This window comes from Lepidothrix coronata, unplaced genomic scaffold (assembly GCF_001604755.1).
Source record: "Lepidothrix coronata isolate B3197 unplaced genomic scaffold, Lepidothrix_coronata-1.0 Scaffold13, whole genome shotgun sequence".
NCBI lineage: Eukaryota > Metazoa > Chordata > Aves > Passeriformes > Pipridae > Lepidothrix > Lepidothrix coronata.
The window spans coordinates 7,934,086-7,959,772 of record NW_016690193.1 but is presented as its reverse complement, the minus strand read 5'-3'; the positions used below and the strand labels follow the sequence as shown (position 1 = coordinate 7,959,772).

At 35.7% G+C, this 25,687-nt stretch overlaps 1 protein-coding gene across 5 annotated transcripts in view; it reads left to right on the top strand.

The window, feature by feature from the left end:
* The window catches only part of MARCH1 (membrane associated ring-CH-type finger 1), a 230,483-nt gene that overhangs the window by 50,700 nt on the left and 154,096 nt on the right, over positions 1–25,687 (top strand). Inside the window, exon 1 of one of the 5 annotated variants that reach the window (XM_017806010.1) lies at positions 23,150–23,204. The exons of the other annotated variants lie outside the window; for them this stretch is intronic. The gene's annotated coding sequence lies outside the window, so the exon portion shown is untranslated. Of the gene's footprint in view, positions 1–23,149; positions 23,205–25,687 lie in introns of those variants that run through there. 5 annotated transcript variants of the gene reach the window in all.

Sequence of the window (25,687 nt, the reverse complement as noted above, 5' to 3'; positions counted from 1 at the left end):
CAAGAGGAGACCAGCAATAGGAGGCCAGCAAGAGCAAAAGGATGATGATTTTGCTATTAATAACATGAATTTGACCCTGATGAGACCTACCGAGGTAATCTTTTGAGTGCACAGAAGAGTAGTTGCTGCTCCTTTTTTCCAGATATTGAACTTGGAAAAACTAGCTTATGTCTGTTTAAGACAATATTTATTGTAGGGAAGAAGATAAAGATCCTGAACTTTATCCATAGGTTCTTATATAGTTTATTGTGTTTCAGAGAAACCCAAACTGACTCTTTGGAAATTGTTCCTTAATGAGCTGTGTCCCAAAGTAATAATCTTCAGAGCAAGTGATGTAACTTATAAGTTGTGTTTTCTCTGATTCATGCTCTGCCCAGTCTAGCTAGCCATGTTCTTGCTATCCTGCCTCAGTTTTCCTTTTTTTTTTTTTTTTAAATTCTTACCAGTACATGTCCAGAAGCTTGGTGAGTAACACAGTCCTCAAGAATGTGAAGGATGTGGTTAACATGGATTTAGTCTTCTCAAGTTCAGGATGAAGTTAAACATGTTTCTCTTGCAAGCTAGACAAGTTGTCCTGCCTAGATGTTGTACAAAGTGAGGGTAGTGTCTTTTGTCCTCAGTGTTCTATGAGTTTTAAAAATGGGAGTGCTTACTCCTATTCAACGGTAAGGATTCCTGGGCACATGGAGCAACTCACTGCACCCTTGAGTCAAGTGTCTAAATTTTTTAGAAGATAAGTAAAACTGCACTCCTGCCCCTTTTGACCTTGCAAATACAGTGATGTGTGTTAAGAATTATGTTGAAATTATTTTATTATTTCAGAAACAGGAAGTCTGTTAAATCTCTCCATGCTTGCTCATCAGTCCTTGAGTTATTATTATGTTCTCATATGCTCTTCCATTCAATAGCATTAAAACTCAGAGTTGACCTGAAATTTAGCAGTTATCCCATAGGTAAGAACCTTGTCTTCAAGCTTAAATTTTAAACCCATGAAAACTCGAGTATAGAAGTAGTTATCTATATGCCTTTTCAACGTCAGCCCTATTTCTGAGGGAGACTATTCTGTGATTGTCAGAACAGGATAATTGAGTAGCCCATATGTAGTTGCCACCATAATTGTTGAAGTCAAAGAACTTTTTTTGTTGTGTGTCATTCAACCATTCAGCTATCACTGGACGGAAAAAAAAAAACACTTAGTAGCTAGCTGTGTGACGAAATTACAACTTAGATTGCCATAGTACTTTTTGAACAAGCCTGTGTTTGCCACTTCCAGACAAAGAAGATGCCTTTACAGTAGATGCCCCTTGGAGTACTTCTGTTGCAAAAGGTTGAAATTCTAGTGTAACCTACTCAGATGATTAACTTTCTCAGATATTTTCATTATTATTTACTGTTTCTATATAGTTTTAATTGTTTGTAAATTGTTTACACTTTTCTTCTAATGTGGTGCTGTCATTTGTTTTCTCTTTCTGAGCTGATGAAGGGCTTGTGTGCCAAAAGTTTCTCTGTGGACTTGCTTGCTATCAGCTGGTTTAACAAAAAAGTGCCTTTCAAACTTTGCCTCTTTACAAAACAGATTATGATTGGCTAGGATAGTGATTCAGTGATTACTGTAGTATAATTTTTTAGTGCCACAGCAAGACAGTGAGAAGATGCAAGCTTTGAGTGTGTGCAGTTAATTAGATGAAATGTATTTTGACAAGACACCTATTAATTAGAAATTAAAATTGATTTTCTTTTTGCATTTAATTATGTTTTATTTAAGCTCTTTGCTGAGAAGCTTTTCATCAGCTGTTGGGAGTTTGTGTTCCTGAATTTCACTGAATTTCATGAAGAAATGTAACTCATGTCATCATAAGCTTTTATGTGCAGAGCTGTGAGTGTGATTTTCTGAAATTATTTCCAAGATAAGGATGCTACATATCTATGGAGTAACTGATTTTAAGAGCCAATTTAAGCGCAGGGGATAAGCTCAGATCACATGTGCAGCTAACTATGCTGCTGTACTGTGATTTATGCTTCCAGTGCTACAAAGACTTATGTTGAAATAAATAAATATAGCAAGTGTTCTACTACATCCACATTAAGTTATAATAAAACCTTCCACCAAAGTGTAATACTTAAATGCATTATCTCAGTTTGACAGGGTTTTTTCACAGAGAAGATCAACAATCTTCTCTTGTTGCTGTTCCTTTTCCTTCCCAAATACTTGTTTTGAGAATTTGGTACTGAAGCTGTTGAGTTACACTAATGGTATAATTTTTCCTATTTAATGCACTTTATTTAAAAACAAAAACCCCACTGTGTGTAGGACTTTTTCCTCTTACTTGCTTTCCCTTAAGTGCTGACATGAAAATTAACTGTGTGAAGATTATTTTTAGTCTGGAAGAATTGATTTCTAAGATTGTTCTCTCACATCTGTCTTCCCACACTGTTCCCCAGAGAGTGTTGTGAGGTGTTCACCGTACTGTAAATTTCCTCTCTCAAGTTGTAACATAGCTTTTGGAAATATGTTTTTTCTTTTCGAGTACATGCTGTGTAATATTTTACTATCTTGATGGATGCAGGAGAGAGACAAAATAAGGGGTAGGGAAGCTTCTAACCTTCAACTCATTCCTTGAAATACCAAGTTTTCTTCCACACTTAATGTGTCAGCATTATTAAGTTCACTAGTATGATTATGCCTGGCTGTGTGCTTTTGTGAGCACTTCACATGAATGGAAATTTGATGACTAATACCTTTTTAATTTACTGATCAGATATCATGCTAGTTGGAGTATATAGTGAATTTAGGTTTTGGATATTGCAAAATCCTTCTACTGTAACAGTTCATAGAGCAAAACAGCACAAATGTACCTCTAAATGCACGATGTTTCCTTTGAGTTACTATGGGAGCTGAACGCAGGGGCTGATAAAGAACAAGTGCTGGCAAAGAAACTGAGGAGTGAAAATAATGCTAACCTTTAATTAAAAAACTCTGTCTGAAAATATTTCCTGAGACTTTTGTATTGAGCTTGACCTTAAGAAGCTGAAGCAGTGGAGCTGGAAGAGTCCTCACCATGTTTCTTCTTCTGGGAAATAGTGAACATAGAATGTGTTGTCTGGACCATAATGCTTGGGTGAAAGGAAAAAACTGAATGGTACCTGTGACACTTTTAAAATATCCTGATACACAGATTTGAGTGCTAGTACTGCCCTTGGTACTGGGGAGGTGGGGTGTTTTGGTTTTTTTTGGTGGGTTTTTTGTTTGTTTTTATTTTCTCTGAAATCCCAAATAATTTGTTTGTTTAGGTAAAGTTCTCAGTTCGTGAGTTTTTGGTTGGTTGGGGTTTTTTGTTTGTCTGTTTTGTAGTGGTTTTTTTTCTAGTTTTCTCTATTTTTTTTTTTTAAACTCATATCCAGACACAAAACCAGTATATCAATGGGATATACTTCTATGTGTGCACATGGTAATAGCTTTACATTTGTTTCTTTGTTATTTTTCACCATTCTTGATTCTGTCACTAACTTGTAGGGGGAAACCTGAACCAAATAACTAAAGTGCGCAGAAAACGTCCTTGATTGTACATTCATCAACTTTTTGTGGATTGCATCTATGTCAGGGTTTCTTGGGATGCTCTTTCTTGCTGGCATATCACTTAGTTCTGGTAGGAGAGAGGGAATTCAGCTTAGTCATTGAAAAATAAAATACAGTTGATGACTTCTTACTATTGTGGTCATAATCAATTTGTGTTTACAGTATTTATTTAATAAACCCTTAGTTTGCACAAGTCAACACTATTATTTTTATTTTAAAATGCAAATCACAAAAGTGTAACTGTAAAAATAAGTAAACCATAACTGACCACAGGACACGTTATTTGGCAGTAAATATCCACGTTTGTAAAGGTAAGATAGGGGGCTGAATTAAGTTATGCCTTTAAATGTCAAATTTTACAAGTTTTCCTTGCAACAGGAGTAGAAAGATATGACAAAATTGCTAGAAAACTGGCAACCACACGAGGCTGACATGAATGTTCGGCTTTTGTCAACTGGAATAGTCTTTGAAGGAATACACCAATGCAAGCAATTTTGCATTAGTTTTTCCTTAAAACAAATAAACCAGAAAAGTCCTACCTATAGCATTGAGACAGTTTTTCACTGTTTTTACCTTCTGCAAAAATGCAGTTTTACAGCTAGTCATATTTTTCCATTAGATTTTAAAACTCAGATCTTTGCCAGCCTTTCTTTGCTTTTACATTCCGTGTTTCAGCAAAGCAGATACTGTCTGAATTTTTAGTTTTAGCTGACAAAAGTTTTTAAGAGTAAAATCACCAGAAGCAAGAATGTGATAAAATAGCAAGCAATATATTTCTAGCAGAGGCTTAGCTCTGAATGGGGTTGCATTTAGTATGTATCTTTGAATTCTGAATTACTGCCCAGACTTTTTTTTTTTTACCTGTTTTTATTTATTTAATTCACTAGGGTCTATGATTCTCTTTATTTGAGATTAACCTAAGCTATTCAATGAATGAAGTTTTTGCTGTTGTTGTTGTTTTCTTATTTCTGAAAGCTGCTCTTAGCCTGTTTCTCCAAGTCAATTTCCTTTTAACTTTTAATCAAGCCTTTCTTAATAAGTGATGTCTGCTGGCACTGTTTTCAGTATAGTGTCTTTCAGCGAGATACATGATGTCTGTGGGATTTAATTCTTTTAGCAGTTCTTTTTTATCTTCTTTTTAATAGGCTCTCTCATTTTTGTGTCGTTTTCCTTTTGGAAGTCACATACAACTGTGGTGGGTTTTTTGGCTTTTGTGACTCCTGTAGGGATATTGAGTCTGAATGCATTATTAGCGTGCCTTTCAATAGAAAAAAATTGAACAAGATCCTTCATGCACTCTGGGATTACATATCTAATGGTTTTGCTAACCGGCTCTCTGTGAAATGATTATCGTAGCGCTAAAAGTTTCTTCTCTGCATTGTGTCCCTGTGTGATGTGTGCCTGATATTCATGGGTATCTGCCATTACAATTGTATTTCTTTCCCTCACTGATCTCTGATCTCTCCCAGTGATGGTGGTCAATGCTGTCATTCCACTAAGGCAATTGATAATCCTTTGAGCTCTTACATTCGGATCCAGGATCACTGAAATCTTCCTTTTTACAAAAATTCAGTCAGAGACCAAATACTCCCCTGGACTCTTAATGTGGGCACCTGAGAGCTGAGACTTTCTACTTAGAAAACTTCATTCTGCTTAATACCCTGTTGTCATTCCATTGAGAGAGCAATGTATCGAGTTCCAAGGCTTTTATGGCTGGTCCATGAGATCTGGCGTTTCGCGGGAACAGGGCAATAATTACAGAATAGTTCAAGTGTGTCCCTATTCCATCACGACTGATTATCCATTTTTTTTCTGAACACTAACTCCTGCCTTGGTGGGGAAAAAATGTACACGCCATGAACATCTCAGAGCTTTTCTCTACTGTAATCATGTATTTGTTGTTTTTTGTCGTTATGCTGAAATAATACAGATATCCAAAGGATGTACAAGGTAAGAGTGAATTGCATCTCTAATTGAAACTAATAGGAGTTCCTGGCTCTTTTTATTCAGCCATCTGTTGGTCTCCATGTTCTAGTTAACTCCACATGTATTTGTCCATTCAGAATGTTACATTACAGCTAGTAATAATTGACTTGTATTTTAATGCTAATCTGTACTATTTAGCTCCTGGGTCCAATTACTTATTGTTGAGGGGATAGAGAATCAATGGTGATTTTTCTCCACCTCTACCCTAGATTATATGTACTACATTGTAGCTATTTAAAATTCAAAAAATTGCACAGTTCATGAATAGGGTGCTATTATTTTGCTGTTGACTACTGACTCTCAATATATATTCCTTTTTGTGATGGAATAGAACACTTTTTTTGAAGCATGATACTTCTGATAGGTTTTTTGTCTAGCCTCAGTTTAAAGTGATAATATTTGTCGTAACAGCAAAAACATTCAAATAACATATTTTGCTGAGAATTCTGTGATTCTGAAATATGTAAGTAGAACTTTATCCATTACCAAAATCAGCTCTTTGGTAGCATTTTTTTTGCTGCAAGACTGGTGAAATTCATAGGGTTTAGTAATGCAGAAGTTTTTCCCATCTAGCTTCGTAGTTGAGTTTTATGAAATGCCACTTGGTAAATAGCTCGGTGAGAGATCTGTTGAATTAATTTTACTTGAAATTAGACAGCTAATTCTACTTATAGCACTGAATATAATGCGACTAGTTGTTGCATTGAAAGATAGAATTGTTTTGCTTTCTTGCATGGCGGAAAAGTAACCTTAAAATAAGACAAGGAAACATTGATTTTATATAGATCTAAAAGTCTTTTTTGTATATTAAGTGAAAACAGTAATACTCAGCTTTTATATGGTCCTTAACTTAATCAATAGTTTTGATAACAATGAGGTTTATGTATTAAGTGATTATAATAACACAATCAAAGTACAGGCCCAACCACAGATGTAAATCCTCTAGTTAGATTAGAAGAACCAGGTGGGACAGAGGTAGGAAGGTGAGTCTTATTGTTCTCCTTCTTCCACTGCTGCAAGACTGTAAGCACCAAATCAGAGTTAATCTTAGTGCCTTGGAACTGTATACAGTAAAAACTGTATGATCAGTGCATTTATGTTCTAGTTCAATCCCCTGCCTTCTAAAGTGCCAAGGAGGCTAAAGTTATGGGGTGTGTTCATCTGTGTTCATTTTAGACTATCTCTCTCCAAACTGTGGTACTTCATCTTCAGCTCCCTCAAACATATGAATATTGAGAGATGCCTAAATTTAGTGACTGTGTCTTGGTTGAGATGCCTGCTGTTCAGGTTTCCGCTCTGTATTTTGTCAGCAGTCTATGTAATATTAAATACATTTCTATGTTTACATTTTTATTCAATGTAACTACATTGTAGAGTTTTGACTTCATAACCGTAGAGTATATTATTCCCAGCAGATTAAGAGAATTCTAAATATAAGGAAAGCAATAAGTCAGCAATAAGTTCTGTGTGGGACAGTGACTTTGCTTGCAGGCAGGCTTGTTATAAAAATGCTATGAAACACTGAAATCTTGGCTTTATAAATAGTTATGAAGTGTGAAAAATTGTTAAAAATGTAGGGGTGAATAGGGAAACTTGTACAGACTGAGCTTGAACTAGTCACAGAATAATGAGCAACTAATTCTCCATATTATAGTTATATTTTAGTGCTGCTGTTATAATGGAATATCTGATTGATGCACTGGAACTTTTACAGTCTAGAAGAAAAATTTCTACCTGGTGTGATAAGGGACCTCCTCCTGCTAGTTCCTGATTTGTTTTATTACTTGTCTATCAAACTTACCATGAAGTTCTAGGACATGGCAGGAAAACAAAACGTCATAGGAGAATTTGCTTCCACATAGGCATAAAAATGATCTGTAATCTACATACTTGAAAATATTTCCTATTTTAACATTTGATTCATACAGAATTTGTAAATAGGACATTCCTTCAATCATAATGTGACATGAAGGGTATTGCCATGGCGATTTAGATGAGGTGGTGAAGAAATTTTCCTATTAATTCAGTAGAAAGGACTGGTGTCCTCAACTGAGAAGCCAATACAATGAACCAGTATTAATGAGTCTACTTCAATGAATAGATAAAATAATATTTACTAAACAAACAACAAATAAATCAACAACAACAAATTTAGAAAAGGCATAACGAACTTTAAATGCACACATAGTTTTAAGGCTTGGCACTTCTTCCTTTAAATGACTCCATTGACAAATTCTGACTGTACACAAAAGATAAATTGAAAAAACTTCAAAAGTCAGTTGTTCTGCAGGATTAAGGGATGGGGTAACTTTTTCATAAGATTCATATTTGAGCTGACTGAAACTAGACATATATTTTCTGTCTTTAGTGATTTGTTCATTCCACAAGAAGACAGCCTACATTTTTCTGAGGAAGAAAAAAGCAAAGCAAAAAAGATACTATTTCATCCTGAAAATGCTGAAATTCTTTTCAGATGAATGAAATGCCTAATTTGTCTCAATCGAAAACAGCACAAAGCTTTGACTTTTACTTCTGTGTTCTTGAAAAAACAGGCCCCATTTCCATGCCAAATGGAAACATAACGTGCTAAGATGAATGTTTAAGAAACACTTGAACACTTCAAGAAAACAGATAATTTTTGTAATTTTTGGTTAACCAGAACTCTTTTATATTTTTGTTTTAACTGACCAAAAATGGCCTATATTTATTTTATCCTTTTGGTAAACCAAAATTAGATGTTTGCATGTCTGTAGATATAAAATATTTGCACATTGCCACATCCTGCCCCATTTGTTCATTTCCCTGTTTACAGATACCCAGTGCCTTAATATTGTCCTGTATAACATATGTGAAGTTTGCACAATAGCGTATTATAAACTGCTTTGTTTTGGATCCCACCTGTGTCTTTACTGTCATATGTCTTAATACATATGGAGCCCACAGACCTGTGAGTCTTGAAAAGAAAGGTAGAATTCTGTGTTTTTTGTATTTAAAATATTTTTAATTACTTTAAAAATCATAAGATATAATGTGATTTTCTTTTCAAAAGGATATTACATACTGTTATTGGACTGCTTAAAATGCTAAATTTCTATCTGAGTAGTACGTGTTTGAGTATGATAAGTGTTCCTGCATTTTTCCAGTGCATGTGTGTTATTCATAACTTTTTGAATACTTAGGAGTAAAATAGATATTTATTGGTTTCTGGAATAAGGAAAAATTTTGGTTATTTTCTTTTCAGATATTTATTTCAGCAGAAAGTGTTGGAATGAATAATAGATATCAGAGGTGGAAAATAAACCTGTTAAGCTGTAATTTGCACTTCCTCAGTATGGCACAAAAGTATTTCTTATATTTATTTGCTTTGTTACACTCTAAAAGTCCTGGCTCTTTCAGGTTCATACTTTATAACAGGGGTTTTTTTATAGCCTTATAAATATTACCATACAGTAGTTTTCCTTGGCATCCCATTTTTTTCCTAACTTTGGACTATTATTTCTAATCATTGTAACATCCTGAATAACAGACAATGTTTCTGTATATATATATATATATACAGTTTAAGCATATAACAATAATCTTTTCCTCCTATAATCGTCTTATTTCTTTTTGTTCTTTAAGATAGATTGCTTCTTTAGATTACTTCCTGAAACTTTTCTGTTTCTCTGATGAATAAGAACTAGTTTTTAGCTTCATTCATTAATCAGTGAAACTCTTAGAAGAAAAAGATACATACTATATCCTTATCTGTCCAATAGTGAAATACCATCATTACTAATAGAGACCTTTGGGAGGCTAAGTTGAAAATGCATATTATTGTTTGGTGCTGGATTCACCATGATTACATTTAAAGCTGTAGTTGTGAAATATAAAGCTTTCAGAAGTGGTATCCTATGTGAGGAGGATTTTCTCTTTGTGAATACACCACTGTTCTAAAAAAAATTGGAAATTGTGGGTTGACAAGAGTGATAATTTGTTCACGAGTCATTGTGCTAGTCAGATTCTTGAAATAGTTTTGTTTGCTGGTACAACAGCATTTGTGGAAGACTTAGAATTTTTCAATGGCAAAACTTGCTCTTTTTCAAAATTCTATGTCTCCTCTTGGAAATTTTTTCACTACTTGAAAAACAGCCTAGCTGCCTAAGTGCTTTGAAGAAGTCTGAACATTAGGGCTAAAGAAACTATGGATCATGAATTATCTGTTTACTTCAAGAGAGCAGATTTTTTTCCGAATTAACCCTTTGTCTTAAGCCTTTAAAGAACCCTCAGCACGTTAATATGGTAAGCAATGAGCTCCCTCAGCAGTTTGCTTGCCCACCAATTCAACTTGATTATTATGAAATCATAACCATGTAACCTCATATTATAACTATTTTTTATTCTGAAATGTCAGAATCTATAACACAAAACTGAGAATGTTTCATGGCATCGAAATTATTTTTTTTTCAGTCGATAAATGTGATGGCAAATGTGTGAGTAAAGTGAATGACCACCATGCGTACAGAAAGCAATTTTTTAAAAAAAATCCCTGTTTCAGTCTTTGTCATGAAAATTGTAATACTCTATTACAACAAAAAATATAACTGTGCCCTGAAACAGTGCACAAGATTCAAGATTACTTTGAGAACTATTGATTTTAAAGTTCTTGAAGAGTGTCTGTAATCAGCATAGCAATTTGACTTCTTAATTAGACTAGTCCTGTGAGAATTGGCTCCCCATACAGTATGTTTATGAATCTAATCAACCAGACAGCAAAAAAACCCCCAAAAAACAATTATAGAAACTATCTTTAACTCACAAAGGAGCAAGAATTTAAATACTGGAGCTCTTGCTTCTGTGATAATTAAAACATGGATCTGAATGAAGAGAAAGGCAAAAAAAATATTACCCTGAAGGAATCTGTTCACCACAAAATGAGGTCCTTGGCACTTAACAGAAACAGGAAAAGGACAAAAGAAATTCTTGGACTGTGTCATAAAATACAAGCTACCTGCTGGACTAGTGGGCATCAAATTTCAGTTTCTTTTTTTTGGGGGGATTTATCAAGGCACAATAAGTCATATGTGAGAGTTTTTGGTTTTGCCATTGCAGGTCAATCAGTCTGTCATCTGGATTAAAAGATGAATAGCTAGAAACAGTGGTTGGATTCAACAATATACAGGTTTCTTATTTTCTTCATTTAGTTTTTCAATAGGATAGTTGTTCATTCACCATTCATTCACCATTCACCATGACTCCTAAGATTTTGAGCTCTGTGTTTGATATTACAACTGTGTTGGCAATTGAATGGTGTATTGTGTTCTGCAAACACATAGCTGTAGTATTTGTGGATGTTAGTCTGTGTCTGTGGTCTAATTATTGCCTTTTCTTTCCTTAGGGAAGAGGTTTTGTGCACTGGATTTTTTTCTTGTCATTGATAGAAAAGACTTGGTCTTTGGTTTCACACTTTGATTATGTTTAAAATTTGAGTTTGTAAATGCCTGTGAGAGAGTTCTGAGGAGTTCTAGGTAGGTCGGGAGTGTGTGCCAGAGCCTTTTACAACTCGAAAGCTCTGGTTTCACACAGACAAAGCTATCTCCTGGGGCAGGCAATTCTACTTTGCTTTTGTAATGGACTTGTTAGTTATGTTTGTTTATTCCAGACATCTTTTACAGTCTTGTAACTTTACTTAAGCTAGACCATTGATTGCCTAAAGCTGTAGACTGAAACCTTGCAGTCAATACTATGCCAGGTACAGAGCAGGAGAGGAAATTTACATTCTTACAGCCGTCATTTTCCTTAGTGTAAATAGCCATAACTCCAGCTATGAATCTTGCCTATGAATAGTTTTCAATTTAATATCTTTTATTTAAATTACTGAATCAGTAGAAAGTATTTATAGCAGCAGGCACTGATGTCAAAAGGCCATCTGGGACTTTTAAAGGGAAAGGTACTTTTTACTTTTTTTTCCCTGGTTTACATCTTCAGGTTTCGCTTTCCTTATTTAGCAGTGATTTTTCTGAGGGACTGCTGGCAGTAGTGGGGCAGGTGTGTACACTAGGCTTACTGGGTCTTTTGGGAAATGCCCAGTCAGAACAGCAGTTGTGGATGCAGTATGCTCTTTGAAGCAGTTTAATAGTCACATGCTGTCATTCTTTTTCTTGATCACACAAATAGAATTTGGATAAAATAAGGATATTTCTACTAACAGTTGGAGAGAGACTTTCAGAGTTTGAAACACAATATCTGATATAATAAGATGTGTTGGAAATTGTTTACTCTGAGCAATGAATTCTTCCTTAATTAAAAGACAACTGATGGCAACTCTAAGAATTAGAGGTATTTTGTTACTTTGACAAGATCTAGTAATGTACGACGTTAGGCACAGCCACAGCCACATGATCATGAAAACTAAATCCATTAGGGCATCTATGCACTCGCTGTCATGCTTGCTCTCTGGCCCATTGACTGGACTCTGTCTTGGAGGCCAGAAGCATGCTTTTGTATATAGACTCTGTAGGCCTTGCCGATTGGTGTTTTGGGAAGATTTGCCTTAGTGGTAACTGTCTTACTGGATGGAGGTTTTTTTGTTTGTTGGGTTTGATTGTTGGTTTGTTTTTTTTTCCTTTTCTGAAGGATGTAAATCTTTTTTTCTCTGCAGTTTGGCATCTCAGCTGGGACCTGGAAGATGATGATCATTTTCTTCCTCAATTCAGTTCCATTTCAAGTGAACTATAGTAGGAGGACAATTTTCAGCCTCTACAGATGATGTGGAAAATATGCTTGATGATGTATCTTGGGGATATTTACTGAAGTGCAGCAGAGTGATTGAGTTTTGAGATTATGAGCTTTGAGTTGCAGAACTTGATGTCTGAAGTAATTAATGACAAAAGCATCCCAGCTTTCATTTTGGGATCCTTAAGTGTATGTTAGCCAGCCCCTAGTGCTTCAGTGAGGCAAAGTGTGTTGGAAAAACATGAGTAAGTAGCAGAGAACAAATGCTATTTAGATAGTGGGAAAGGATCTACAGAAATCATATGTTTCTCATATGAACTTTACCTGAAATCATTCCAAAATTGCATATCTGTAGAGGTGTTGTCTACCTCATCACTTAAGAATCTGCATTGAGGTGTGATGGTTTCTCTGTGCGGTTTGTTAGTTTGTTTGCAGTTTATTACCTGCCCTGTATCTGCTTCTGCTGAAGGGGGCATAGCTGGAGCATTGTGGAAGGGGGCTACCTTCCTTCAGATGGGAAGGAAAGAAGAAATGGTCAGGGTAGGAATCTTGGGGAGGAAGGGGTGACTACTCCTTCCCAGCAGACAACTCCCAGGATTTGCCTGAGGAATGGCTCTGGTAGTGCTGGGTTGTGCAGGTGGTCGGAGACTGCCTTAGCTGCTAGAAAGGCTTAAAACAGGCAGTAAGATGGGCTTATGAGAAGCAGGAAGGCTTCTGTGGGATCAGTTTTTAAAGATGGTTAGAAAAGTCTTCAGGAAGATTGAAAAAGAACTGCCTGGAGTTCGTTAGAAACCAGATGCTTGCCAGAATTTCAGCATTGGTTTGAGTCCAGTAAAAGAAACTTGCTATTCAGGGATGGGGAATGGGCAAAGATGACTATGTGCAAAACTTTTCATTCCGCTTACCCTTTAGAACCAAATTTCTTTATTCCAAGGTTTCATTCTTCGTTCTAACTAATTTTCAAGAAAATCACGCTACATCAATTTAGATGCCCTTTTGTTGTACTTGATGACTTCAGCCTAAAGCAGTAATGCAGGTAAATCCAGTGAAAACTCTGGCAAATTTGAGTGGCCATTGCAGTGTGCAGCAACACATGCAAGAAGCAGAAGCAAGTGCTGCTTTGTTTAAATTGCAGAGCTTACCTTCCCACCGTCCTTTTTTTTTTTAAGATCTTATCACCCTTTTTCAATTCTAGTGAGGCCCCCCTGGTCTTCAAAAGTCAGCTACTGGAAAAGCTTTAAAGAGACAAACCAATGACTGTATTGTCATGTTTTCAGGGACCAAATAGTAACTTGAATTTATGGAGTGTAGAATATCTCAATGTAGCAGTGGTTTGAAATGCTGGCATTCCCTGAGTATTTACTAGAAAAAAGTCTGAGAAGATGTACCTTCCTTGTGCATAAGTAAAATGGAGTTGGGCTCATTTGTTTGGGGTTTTTTGTTGTGTTTTGGTTTGGTTCTTTTTCTGAGAATGGGGAAAATAAAAGTTTAAGCTAAAAATGCTTTTGGTCCTATGGAAGTTTCTTTTTGAAGATTTATTTTAGCACTAGCCATTCGCTTAGAAATTCAGGGTATATATGTTGTCTGACACATATGTTGCACAGATTTTGTAGGGCAATTATAGTTTTGGGATTTGGTTTAATAATGTAAAGGCATAATAATGCACCCTCTCTAGTAGAGAAAAAAAGTTATGCAGTGGAGACTTTGTCAATATAGTATATGGAGTTGTGGACTGAAAATGTTAAGTCAAAGAGGCTAGCACTGGTAAAACAGTGCTTTGCATGTTTCTTCTGCTTCAGGAAATGTACTGCCTGAGGAACTGACTTAAACTTTTAGCTCCAACTTTAAGACAACAGTTTCATTATATGTGCATCTTAGATACGCAGGAACTCCAGCTGTACTTACCTTAGCTTGTTAAGTAAGACTTTATCAGTTTAGCAAAGAGGCACACTAGGGTAGCTGGTCATCTAAATGTACTAACGCTCCTTCTGAGTGGCACCATCACAGACAGAAAATTTTATTTCCTCTTTGCAGAAGTCATAGGATAGAGGTGAAAGGCTATGTTAGGACACCTCTCTATCTTACTTTTAAGATATCCCCAATGTAATTTTTTATCATAAGGAAACAAACTTCAGATTCTTTGTGATCTAATGAAGTCTATGCACCTGTCACTGGTTACTTATCCTTCACTCTGTGCTATACTTTCTTTTGGTGTCTGAAGATGTAGATTCATAAACAACTCTAAGACAGAAATACCTCAAAGATTCTCCCACTTTTTTCCTTCTGCTTTTATTTCCTTCTTTAATTCTAGAAAAAGGATCATTTGAGCAGCCTCCTGGTAACTTAGCATGGAAGAAACCTAGGTTTAAATGAATTCAGCATAAACCCCATAAACTAGTGATGATTTTGATTGTGAAAAAATTCCAGTTGGATTCAAAAGTGGGAGAAAATGTTTCAGGAAAGGTTGAACAGCTCCTTGTACGGAATGAAGGTCCATAAAGGGAGACAGCATTTGGGGGCAGGAAGGTATGTACAGTACTTCTTCCTCATGACAGCTTGCTGGATGTTGCTTGACAACTAGGTACTATGAAGTCTCAAATTCATGAACTGAGTTCTCTTCAGTTAAATATTAATTTAAATGCTAGATTAATGTTCTATTCACAAAGTGTCAAAATAGAACATAAAAGGAGGTTATGGATGAGTTGACATAACTTTTAAATTGTAAAATAGTAAGTTGGAAATGGAAAATGAGAGATAAAACTCACTTCATAGAGAATTACAAAGTCTGAGATTTTTTTCCGACTTTCAGTGATATGCAATGTCTTCTTTGTATAGTGAATGAAGATGGCTGGGATTCAGATTTTTTAATGGCAAAATTTGCCAGGACTTGGAAAACAGATGGTACTTTGAAAAATCTACACAATAAAATTCAAGTGATCACATTATGAAATAATTTTAGTGTAAGGCAATTGAAACAAAAAATCATGGAATACTTATTCCTATAAACACTTTTCCCCGCTTTATTTGTTTTAACTTTTTTCTTTTTGCAATTCATTGGGTGCTAGTGTTGCTGATGAATATGGGAATTGTTACTTTCAAAGCAACAGGCAGTCAGACATAATGAGAATATAGTGGTTCAGTTGTTTGTGAAGTCAACTCAACGCAAAAACATAGTGCATCATGACAAAACATTGTGTAGACACATTAATTCTCAGAGAAGACTTTTATGGGTTCCCTGTTTTAAAACCAGAGATGTTAGTCCTTAACAGAATCACATCATAGTTGAAGTTGGAAGGACCTCTGGAGATTGTCCAGCACAGCTGCCCTGCTTACAGCGGGGTCACCCAGAGTAGAGTGCATAGGGCTGTGTCAAGTCATTTGCTGAGCTTATACAAGGATGAAGACTCCACAAGCAACCTTGGTGACATTCTCCAATTTTTGCCCAATCTGTTTTTCCTGATGTTTAACTGCAATTTCCTGTATTTCAGTTTGTGCCCGTTTCCCTGTGTCTTGCGACTGGGCACCACTGGCAAAAGCCTGTCTCTTTCTTTTATGCCTTCCATTAAGTATTTATAAACATGGATAAGATCCCACTGAGGCTTCTCGTCACCATGCTGAATGCCCCCCATCTGTTTCAGCTTCTCATACAAAAGATGCTCCTGTTCCTTAATCATCTTTGTTGCCCTTTGCTGAACTTGCTTCACTCTATGCTCATGTCTCTCTTGTCCTGGGAATCTTGGGACTGGAGTCAGTACTCCAGATGTTTTTCACTAGTAATGAACATAGGGAAAGGAGCACCTCTGACCTCCTGGAGAGGTGAAGTTGCTGTGGGCCGCCTTTGCCTTTATGAGGGCACACTGCTGGCTCATGGTCAGATTGTCCAACAGGACCCTCAGATCCAACTCTGCAAAGCTATTTCCCAGCAAGCTGGCCCCCAACCTGTGCTGGTGCCTGGTGTTATTCCTCCGTGGGTACGGGACATTGCACTTCCCTGTTGTTGCATTCCATGAGGTTATCTTTGTTCTTTTCGTAGCCTGTCAAAGTACTTTTGAATGGCAACACAATTCTCTGATGTATCTCTTAGTTTTGCATTGTCTTTGAACTTGCTGAAGTGCACTCTGTCTCACCTTTCAAGTTGTTGATGAAGATACTGAACAATATTGGCTCCTGTGTAGACAGCTGGGGTGTGTCTTTGGCTTCTGATCTACAATGCTTTGAGCTCAACACTGTGGACAGCTTTCATTGTTGATCCTTGTTGATTTTAGGGGGAAAGCTTGATTGATACTAGCTGTTAATGTGAGCAAGGATTTTTAAATACATATGGAAACGTGGAAGTCTGTGCATAGAGACCAAAATATTTTGCAGAAGGCGATAGTGTGTTGTTAACATAATTCACCTAAAAAACCAAGTACAGAAATCTGGCTTCCTCATTTCTGAGACTGAAGGGAAGCACTTAGATCTGTTTCGTCTCCTTTTGGATCCACTCTCCTCTTGTTTTCATGCTAGACCAGGGTGGGGAAATGTTGGAAAGAGAAGAACCCTTCTAGTTGCTCTGTCTAGGTGGGAAAACCTGAGATCTGCAGGGTTAGTGTCATCAGAAGAGCAACTTAAAAAAATTTGGCCAAATATAAGTGAGAAAGATGCCAAACATACTAGGTGTGGAAATAAATGCATCTATGGCAAAGTGCTGGATTGTCACAGATGGTTTTTGTCATTGTTATTCTAAGTTTAAAACCAGTGTGGAATCTTCAAGGATGTTTGAGAGATAAGGGAAAGAGTGATGCTGCTTTGCATATGAAAGATCGCAGCAGAATATGAAAATAACCTTTTCTGACATTTGATCCCTAGTGCTAATGGTTGAGCTAGTGAGGCTTTGTGATGAAAATTTTGATTTACAAATTCTTTATATGGTAATAAGTGGATGGAAAGGATGTTTTCATAACTCCATTAGGTCCCTTTCCCTGTTAGCATCATAGCAGTGTAATCCAGGTGGATTCTTGTCATCTCATTGTGTTCTCTTTTGATTTGGAGAGGAGGAAAGACAAAAGAAAAGTTGAGTGGCATGTAAGGCACCTGATCTGACAGAACAAACTGAAGGGGCTCTAGTTTATTCTAATTTGTTAAAAGATATATTTCAAGTTAATAAATCTTTACATTTTTTTTTGGGATAATCACATATTTGGAAGCTAGGGCAGTTTCTATAATAATGTTTGTGTTTTCATCTACAGGAAAAGTAGGGAAAAGAGTTTTCCTTTGTGTATTTGGAAACTTCTGGAAGGGTCCAAGGATCCAACACTTCATTTGATAAACACAAATTCATTTCTGATTTTTGAAAGTTCTGTTTCTTGGATAGATGCAATGTGTACCTGAATTTTATATATCAGTCAATAGACAGTAAACTGTATTAGATGAAAGATTTCAGACACAACACAGAATTCCTTCAAGCAGAGTTTTTTATATTCCCTATTCCTTAAGGGCTAGTCTGTGGGACCTCGTGCAGAAATCCAATATATCTACTTTCATTTATTACGGGGCAGTAGTTAAGGATTCAGTGACTTAACTGTTATGGACGTGACACCTGATTTATAGATTGCATTGCTATGGTTTGTTTTTGTCATCTGTCAAGTTCAGGAAAATGGTTGCTGATCGTGTGTTTTATGCTCATGATAGCTGTGTTGAAACCATTTAGGGAAGGTCAGTCTGTAAAATCTGTAGGAAGACTCAGATCCTGCTTACTATGTTGTGGTTTAGGAATTTTTAAGGATTTTTCTTCATTATTTTTGGAATTTGGAAAGAGGAAACCTGCTTACAATTGGACCAGCTTCCTTTAAAACCATATAGATAATAATGAAAATGCCATTTCTAAATTCTTAGAGTATAATTAATGAGTTGTGCCATGGTTCCAGTTCCTATACTTTCATTCGGTTCCTATACTTTCATTGTGGCTGAAAGTTTGCAGTTCAGCAAATAAAATGTCCAGCCTTCAAAAAGAGACATTTGTTTGAATGTGCCCTGGCACCTGCCAATCATTTAGTGAAAATTCATGGCAAAATTTCTGTAAAAATCTTGAAATATTTTGCAAACTTGAAAACTTTGGGGATTCACTGAATGTGAGGTGACCACTCAGAGTGTGGTCGTGTAAAATGGTAACTATGGCAACTGCAGTGTGTTGAAATGGAGAGTAAGCAGAGAGCTTTATATGAAAGAAGTAATATCCTTGGACATAGAAAACATTCTCAGATGAAAATTATATATGGGCATTTTTTTTGTGTGAGGTTGTTTTGTTTTCTAATGTCAAGCAAAATTAAGCTTTCCATGACTCATCCACTTCCAAGTTTATTTTAATTGGTACTTCAGGTTTCAAAGAGAGGTTTAGCTCATGTTCCCCCATAATCTAAAGCTTGTGGAATATTCCTAGGGCTTTAAAGGCATTAACACCGTAGAATTAAATCAAGGGAAAACTAAAGCTATGAAAATATGTGGCTTAAAGTTTTTGTGTCTCTTCTAGTTTAATGAGAAAAGGAAAGAACAATAGCTTTTGAATTTTGACAAAGACTGTATGGAATAAATGTAGGTGAATGGTAAAGTTACTTAAACAGGCATGTACATAGAGAATGCTGTGCAGTATTTTGATTTGAAGCCTCTGGGAACAGAAAATTACTGGTATTTTTCAAGGCATTCTAAGCTGTAGTACTTGCAAAAGCTGTCATCGGATTCTGCAATACTTGCAAGTCTTTTGAGAGCACCTACACCTCTTTATACTGTATCAAATCTCTGGCTTTTCTGATTTTTTTTTTAAGTTCTATTTTTCTGAATTCTCTTCAGAGGTGGATTTGATTTCTTGTGATTTGTCCCATCAGTGCTGCTTCCCATTATGAACCTTTTGCATGAGGAAGACTAAGTAGGAAAGTAGCTGTATATCTTGCTCTCTTCTCCTAAGATAACAGTTCACAGAGTGTTCCGTCAATATGGAGAGAAGTACTTTGTTCTAGAGCCTGAGTGGTCAAAATTGTAAAGTCATTGTTAATGACAAAGGTTTGGTTTTTTTTTTCTTTTCTTTGGGTACTCAGGTTTGTGTCTTTGAGTATCTTAATGCGTAGGACAAGATTGAATCTGGGTCTCTAAGTGTCTTGTCAAAATGTTCTAACTGTTAAGAACATCCCTGCCTTCCTCAATGTGCTTATAATGTTTTGAAGTAAAGGTGAGCCTCTGTCTGTTTTTGTTTGAAAGGCAGAACCAAGAGTATTTGGCAAGAAGTGTTTTGTTCATCTTGCTTTGAGTGTTGAACTCTCAAAAGCTGTTATTGAGCTTTGTGCTGTGATTTCTAAATTTTTGTGTCATTCTGAATTAGACTAGGGCCAAGCTGATGATCATGAAATTATTGAATGAGTCAGGTGTAGGAACTATGGTGACATGACTTTGTCCTCTACCATGGTGACGGAGAAAGCATGACCTTTAATCCTCTGTTTTCTCATCGTTGTCATTAAATATATATAGGGTGAAATCTTCACCCTACTGAAGTTTATGGCACTTATGCTATTAACATCAATGAAGTCATGACTTTACAAGTTGTATATTATAGAGAAAAAGCAGAAGATTTAGATTCAGGTAATTCTCATGAAATTGTTTTTGCTTCTATTGAATGCAAGTGTTATTTCATTTTGCAATTTTTGTGGTCTCTTAAAAATAACCATGCAATCTTTCTTTATCTTATATGAACATGGCCTTGCCATTTTGTCTTGTTGTTTGTTACAAGAAGTGCAGTAGCAGGACAAAGAGCAAGAAAGCAGAAATAAAATACCAGTATGGATTCATTTTCTCTTACTAGTGGATGTCTTCCCATTCCCCAGCACAAATATGCACATTTCTTACCATGGCAGATACTTTCTTGAATATTTCTTTGAATCATGTTTGATTTTAATATAATGCAGAAGTGAATGGAAGCAGAAAAATCAGCAGATGTTGAACTAACAGTTAAATAGCTGAAAAGTGAGTGGAAATTTTCAGTTAAGGAATGTGGTATCCAGTACAAAGACTCAAGGAATTCTTTATTTTTAAATTAGTGGGTTGTGAAAGATTTTCCTACACTTGCAGATTCCAACTGTGGAATATATTCCAACTACTTGCAGAAAAACGTGCTTATCCTGTCTTCCAAAACATCTGCCATCTTACAAAGTTGTCTATATGGAGTAAGACTCCAAGAGTTTCCATTTCCTATTGATGGAATTCTTCTACAATACAAATACAACAGATTATTTGTATTCTGTCTCTATTGTCACACAAAAGATACTGTAAGAAGAAAGGTGATTTTTATCTTTTTCGCAGCCTTACCCAAATTGCAGTGCAATTCCTGGTCTCCCTTCCTAATGCTTGCACTCTAGTCTGCTGTCAGAAAGGGAATGAGATGACAAGGTTGAAAGGTGATCTGTTGTGCTGTTTCATTGATGACCAGCCAGCAGCACTGACTGACCTAATGCAAATGAGAGCTAGTTTTGCTCAGAGATCCAGTTTGAGGTAGTAGTGTGTAATTCTCAATGGTAACCTAGTTTTAAAATTAATTTTGAATTTATCTTTTGATGTCCTTTTAACCTTTTGGTTTCTTTTGCTGTTAGGTATAAAGCATAGATATGCAGAAATTGCTTTTAATAGAAATGCTTGTCACCAACAATCTTTTTCTTAATCACAATTTTTTTAATCTTTGGCTTTGATTATGGTAGTATTGAATCCCAGATTGAAACCAGCTAATGGATTTTGCAGAGAAAAGGCATAGTTACTATGGCTACACAGCACCCTGAAAGCTTAAAAGGACAAAGGATAAATGAATACGGACCTGGCTGCTCAGCCATTTCTAGACTAGATTCTAATAATTTAAAGGCTTTATAACCTTTTAGACACCGTCAGAAAAAGCAGGATGTTACTTCTTTAAGAATTTGTATTTTATTTTTCGATTAAATCATTACTTTTGAAGTAGCATATTTGAAAAATATTTTTCAAAACACGCTCTGCTTGTGATCGGTTTATTTCATGTGTATCTGTTTCTTGTAATGAAATTGACTATTACTGATCATTTCATCACTAATGTTTTTACTCTGGTATTTCAAAATGAGCCGAAATCTAATCCTCCTATGGACAGGTAAACACAGAGTAAGTGTGATTTGATGCAAACTTACAGTAATATACTTTTTATAGCTTTCACTGTAATTTTGACTGAAATGTTTTTGCCTTTGATTTTCTTGCAAATCAACCTACACATTTAAGAGAAACATTTTGTATATAGTAAAGCATAATAAAGTACATCCATGGTTAGGTTTATACAATTAAGGATCGACTTACCAGTTTTTAGCATCACCCTGGTGACTGATGGCAGAAGTGCTACCACCTGTCTTTGCCTGAGAAATAAAATGCATTAGAAAACATAAACATATCCCACATCAGTCAAGGGTATACTTTAATGGCCTATTAAAAATAATACAGAAGACAGGTTTTTAGAGTGTAATGATAAAATAGATCTATCTGCCTACTGATGATTGTAAGCACCGTACTTTAGCTGATGGGTATAGAAAACCATTGGGAAGGTAGGAGTTCAGCTTACAGGTGCTTTACTAAAGAGATATTTAATGTGCTCTTATTTGCAGGCAAGAGGGCTCTTGTGTTTGTATTTTGGATTTTTCTCTCCAGCAACATTTGCATATATTCATAAAGTGTACTGGACTTCCTGCATATGCAACAGACCTTGTTGTCCTCCTATTGGAGATCTATCGTGTGCTTCGTAGAAATGCCACATTTGCTACATTAGAACATAGTGTCATTTATGTCTAAGACATGCAAAGAAGCCTTTCTAACTAAAAATATCAAAATTATTGTACAAAATTTCACCAGAGAGACCAGCAACCTAGACCAATCTGTAAAACCTGTTTGAACCAAGTTTCAAGGGGAGCAAAAGAGAGTGCCTGGGAAAACACAAGAATAACCCGAGGAAATGTATAGGTGAAAGGAAGTTTCGTGGATTAACCCCAGGCAGCCACTTGCCCACTCCCTGCCTCTGCCCTCCAGTAGGAAGGAGAATCAGAAAAAAAGTAAAGCTCATGCATTAACTGCAGTTTAATAATTGAAACAAAATACAATAGTAATAGTAATAATAATAAAAACAACAAAACAATAATAGTAGTAATGAGAAGAAGAGAGAGGAATGAGTCTGTGATTCTGTGAATAAAACCCAAGTGAAAGGAGTCATACACAATACAATTGCTTACCACGTGCCCATCCTATCCCAAAGCAGCGATTGGCCCCTTCTGGCCAACTCTCCCAGTTTATAAACTGAATATGACATTCTATGGTATGGAATATCCCTCTGGTCAATTCAGGTGAGCTGTCCCAGCTATGCTTCCTCACAACTTCTTGTGCACCTCCTCACTGGCAAAGCATGGGAAACATGAAATGTCGTTGATTTAACTTAAGCACTACTGAGCAACGACCAAAACATCAGTGTTACTGACATTACTCTCATATTGAGCCCCAAACACAGCACTGTGCCAGCTACTAAGAAGAGTATTAAATCTGTCCCAACCAAAACCAGGACAGGGGGTGATGCTGGTAGAAAATTATTGTGGGAATTTAATCCTACTGTTTATTATGGATCTGAAATTGCTAAATTGTGGTGGGTCATAAAGTAGCTCTAAGTTATAAATTAAAGTATGGTGATGTAGAAGTGACCCAGAAAGTCTGATTACCTTTCAAATCTCCCTAGGGAGATTTGATTCTGGTGGTTTTGGACAAATCTAAAATAAAGATATCAGACTTTGAAATTCAGTAGGCTAATTTTCCTAAATTAAGACAATTCTCCTTTAATTTACAGCTTGAAGAACACTTGTGTTGCAATTTCGCACAGAATCATTGTGCTCAAGACTAACATGATATTTACTGAGGGGTATGGAATTTTTTATGTGCTTCCTTTAAGAGAGTTTTTCAGAAGATTTTCATGTAAAAATGTATATTTCTATCGTGTCTTAAATTCTGAAGATATAATCTCAGGTAAAATATGAGTTACTTTCATGAAATCAGTTTTCTTCTTTATCTTACATGAAAATGTATTGTGAAATTTTCCTCTTATATTTCTTTGATCATTGTAAACATGAGGATGTAAAATTTAGATGGGCTAATAATGAGTTGTAGGTGATATCTATCTGAAGTTGTCCCATAGTAAGCAGCCATTGTGGGCCTTTCATTCAAAAACTTACTTTCCAGCATAGTGTAATCTTATTCTTTAAAACTTGTATCATGCACAATTTGTTTTGCTCCATGTAACATAATGATTTTGAAATTTTGATCAAGTAAAAACTACTATCATAATGACAAGATTTTTTAAATAACATATGTCTCCCACCCTGCCTTAGATTTTAAATGTAATTATTTAAATGAAATTATGGGATTTATTTATGGGTATTTGTTTAATTCATTTTTTGGTGCTTTTCATTTTTTCTTGATGAAATACTCCATTTATTTATTTACTTGAATACTGCAGAAAAATATCCTGCTTGAAATGCAGAAGGGCTTTGACAGAAGACTGAGACTATATGATATTTGATGTTGCTATGGGAAACTGCTTTGCAAGAACATTTGCAGAGCAGATGGACCACGATAAATAAAACAGATACAGGTATTGAATAGATATTGTTTAATGTTCTGTGCAAAAACAGGAAAACAGGAACTTAAATCTATGTAACGTAGTTCTTTGATTCACCCTCTTTTTAATGGATATGCTGTTTGATATGAGCAGTTCCATAGTGAAGTTTTCCTATAAATTTTATTTTCAACAAATCAAAGAAAATGTCAGGTTTTTCTGCTTCATCTTCTATGTTATGCAAAACAGTAATGTCCTAACTTTATGCTGTAATCTACTGCTTTTTGAGATAGCCTCTAAAGATACATCTAAGCACACAAACACTATGGAATGAAAAATCTTTGTGTTTCAGATGTTATAATTTCGTTAGCTTCACATGCTCTTGACTGTTGAGAGCTCTTCTGTAACCTTATACACTAGCTTTTTTTCTTTGATTTAAAAAATAAAAAGGCTAAGATACATACCCTGTTTAAGAACTAGAATGTCTCTGTAATCATGTGTTTGGCACAGAAGTTTGTTTCCATAGCAACATGAACACAAAAGATATCCCTGTGACGATATAAATAAAACGTGCCTTTGTATGAGTATATATGTACAGAAACATGCTGTTTGTTTAACATGTATTCTTTGTTCTCCCCGGCAGGGAATAAAAGAGGCACGTGCTGTTTGCTTTTTCTTTAAGGAAATAGGTCATTAGAGAATTTGAAATATAATTTCTAGTCATATCTTTTCAACAGCTCAAATTCCAACTTGTGAAAAGCAAAGCTTATGGAAAAAGAAAAGCTTAATCTACTTTCTTGAAGATGTATGATTTGAACTGCTAAAGGTTATTTTCCCTCTAAGTAATATATTGACTACAAAATATTTCTTTGAACTTTCTACAGTCTAATTATGCTTCTTTTCTCATGAGTTATAAAACTTACTCCATGGGTTGATTATGCCACGTGCAGTGGAACAGTTCTTTGGGTCATGCTGTCATAAACCCGTGAATGCTTACATAAGTGTTGGTGTTTTTCATTTACTATGAAATACCATGAAATACCATTCCACCAAACTCCATACTTGATTCACGTTTTTAGTGTGCATGTTATCCAATTTTTTTGAGTAGTTAGAGTAATGTTTGTTTGCTTTTTCAGTATATCTTTCCATTATGAAATGAAATACATTTGATATATTTGTTGTTAATCCATTTTAAAAATCAAATGTGAATATCTGCCTGAAGTTCTACATTTATGTATATTTGCTTTCTCATGGGAAACTGAGAGAGTTAGAAGCAGGAATTATAGAGGAAAATTTTTGTCTTTTACAATCACAGAGTCACAGAATCATTAGTGTTGGAAGGGGCCTCTGGAGATTACCTGGTCCAACACCCCTGCCAAGGCAGGGTCACCTAGAGCAGGTTACAGAGGAATGCATCCAGGTGGGTTTCGAATGTCTCCAGAGACAGAGAGACAATGAACTGGATCAGAGTATGTGAATTTTTTCTGTTACTTTTAATCTGTGATTGTAAAGTCTTGCCATTAATATCAGAGAGGCCAAAAGTCGTGTTAGCATGACTATCAGGGTTACTATATGATGCTAGCTTTCAGCTATAGCCTTTTTATTCCTTTTACACTAGCTAAAGCACAGTGAGGTTGATTGTGCATTTTTTTTCCCATGCATCATGGAGAAGAGATTTCATGGGTGATTAATTTAACCTCTTTTCAATTTATTTTAAGCAAAGACCAGTTAAATAAAACACTTTACAGAATCATAGAATTGTTGAGGTTGGAAGGGACCTCTGGAGATTT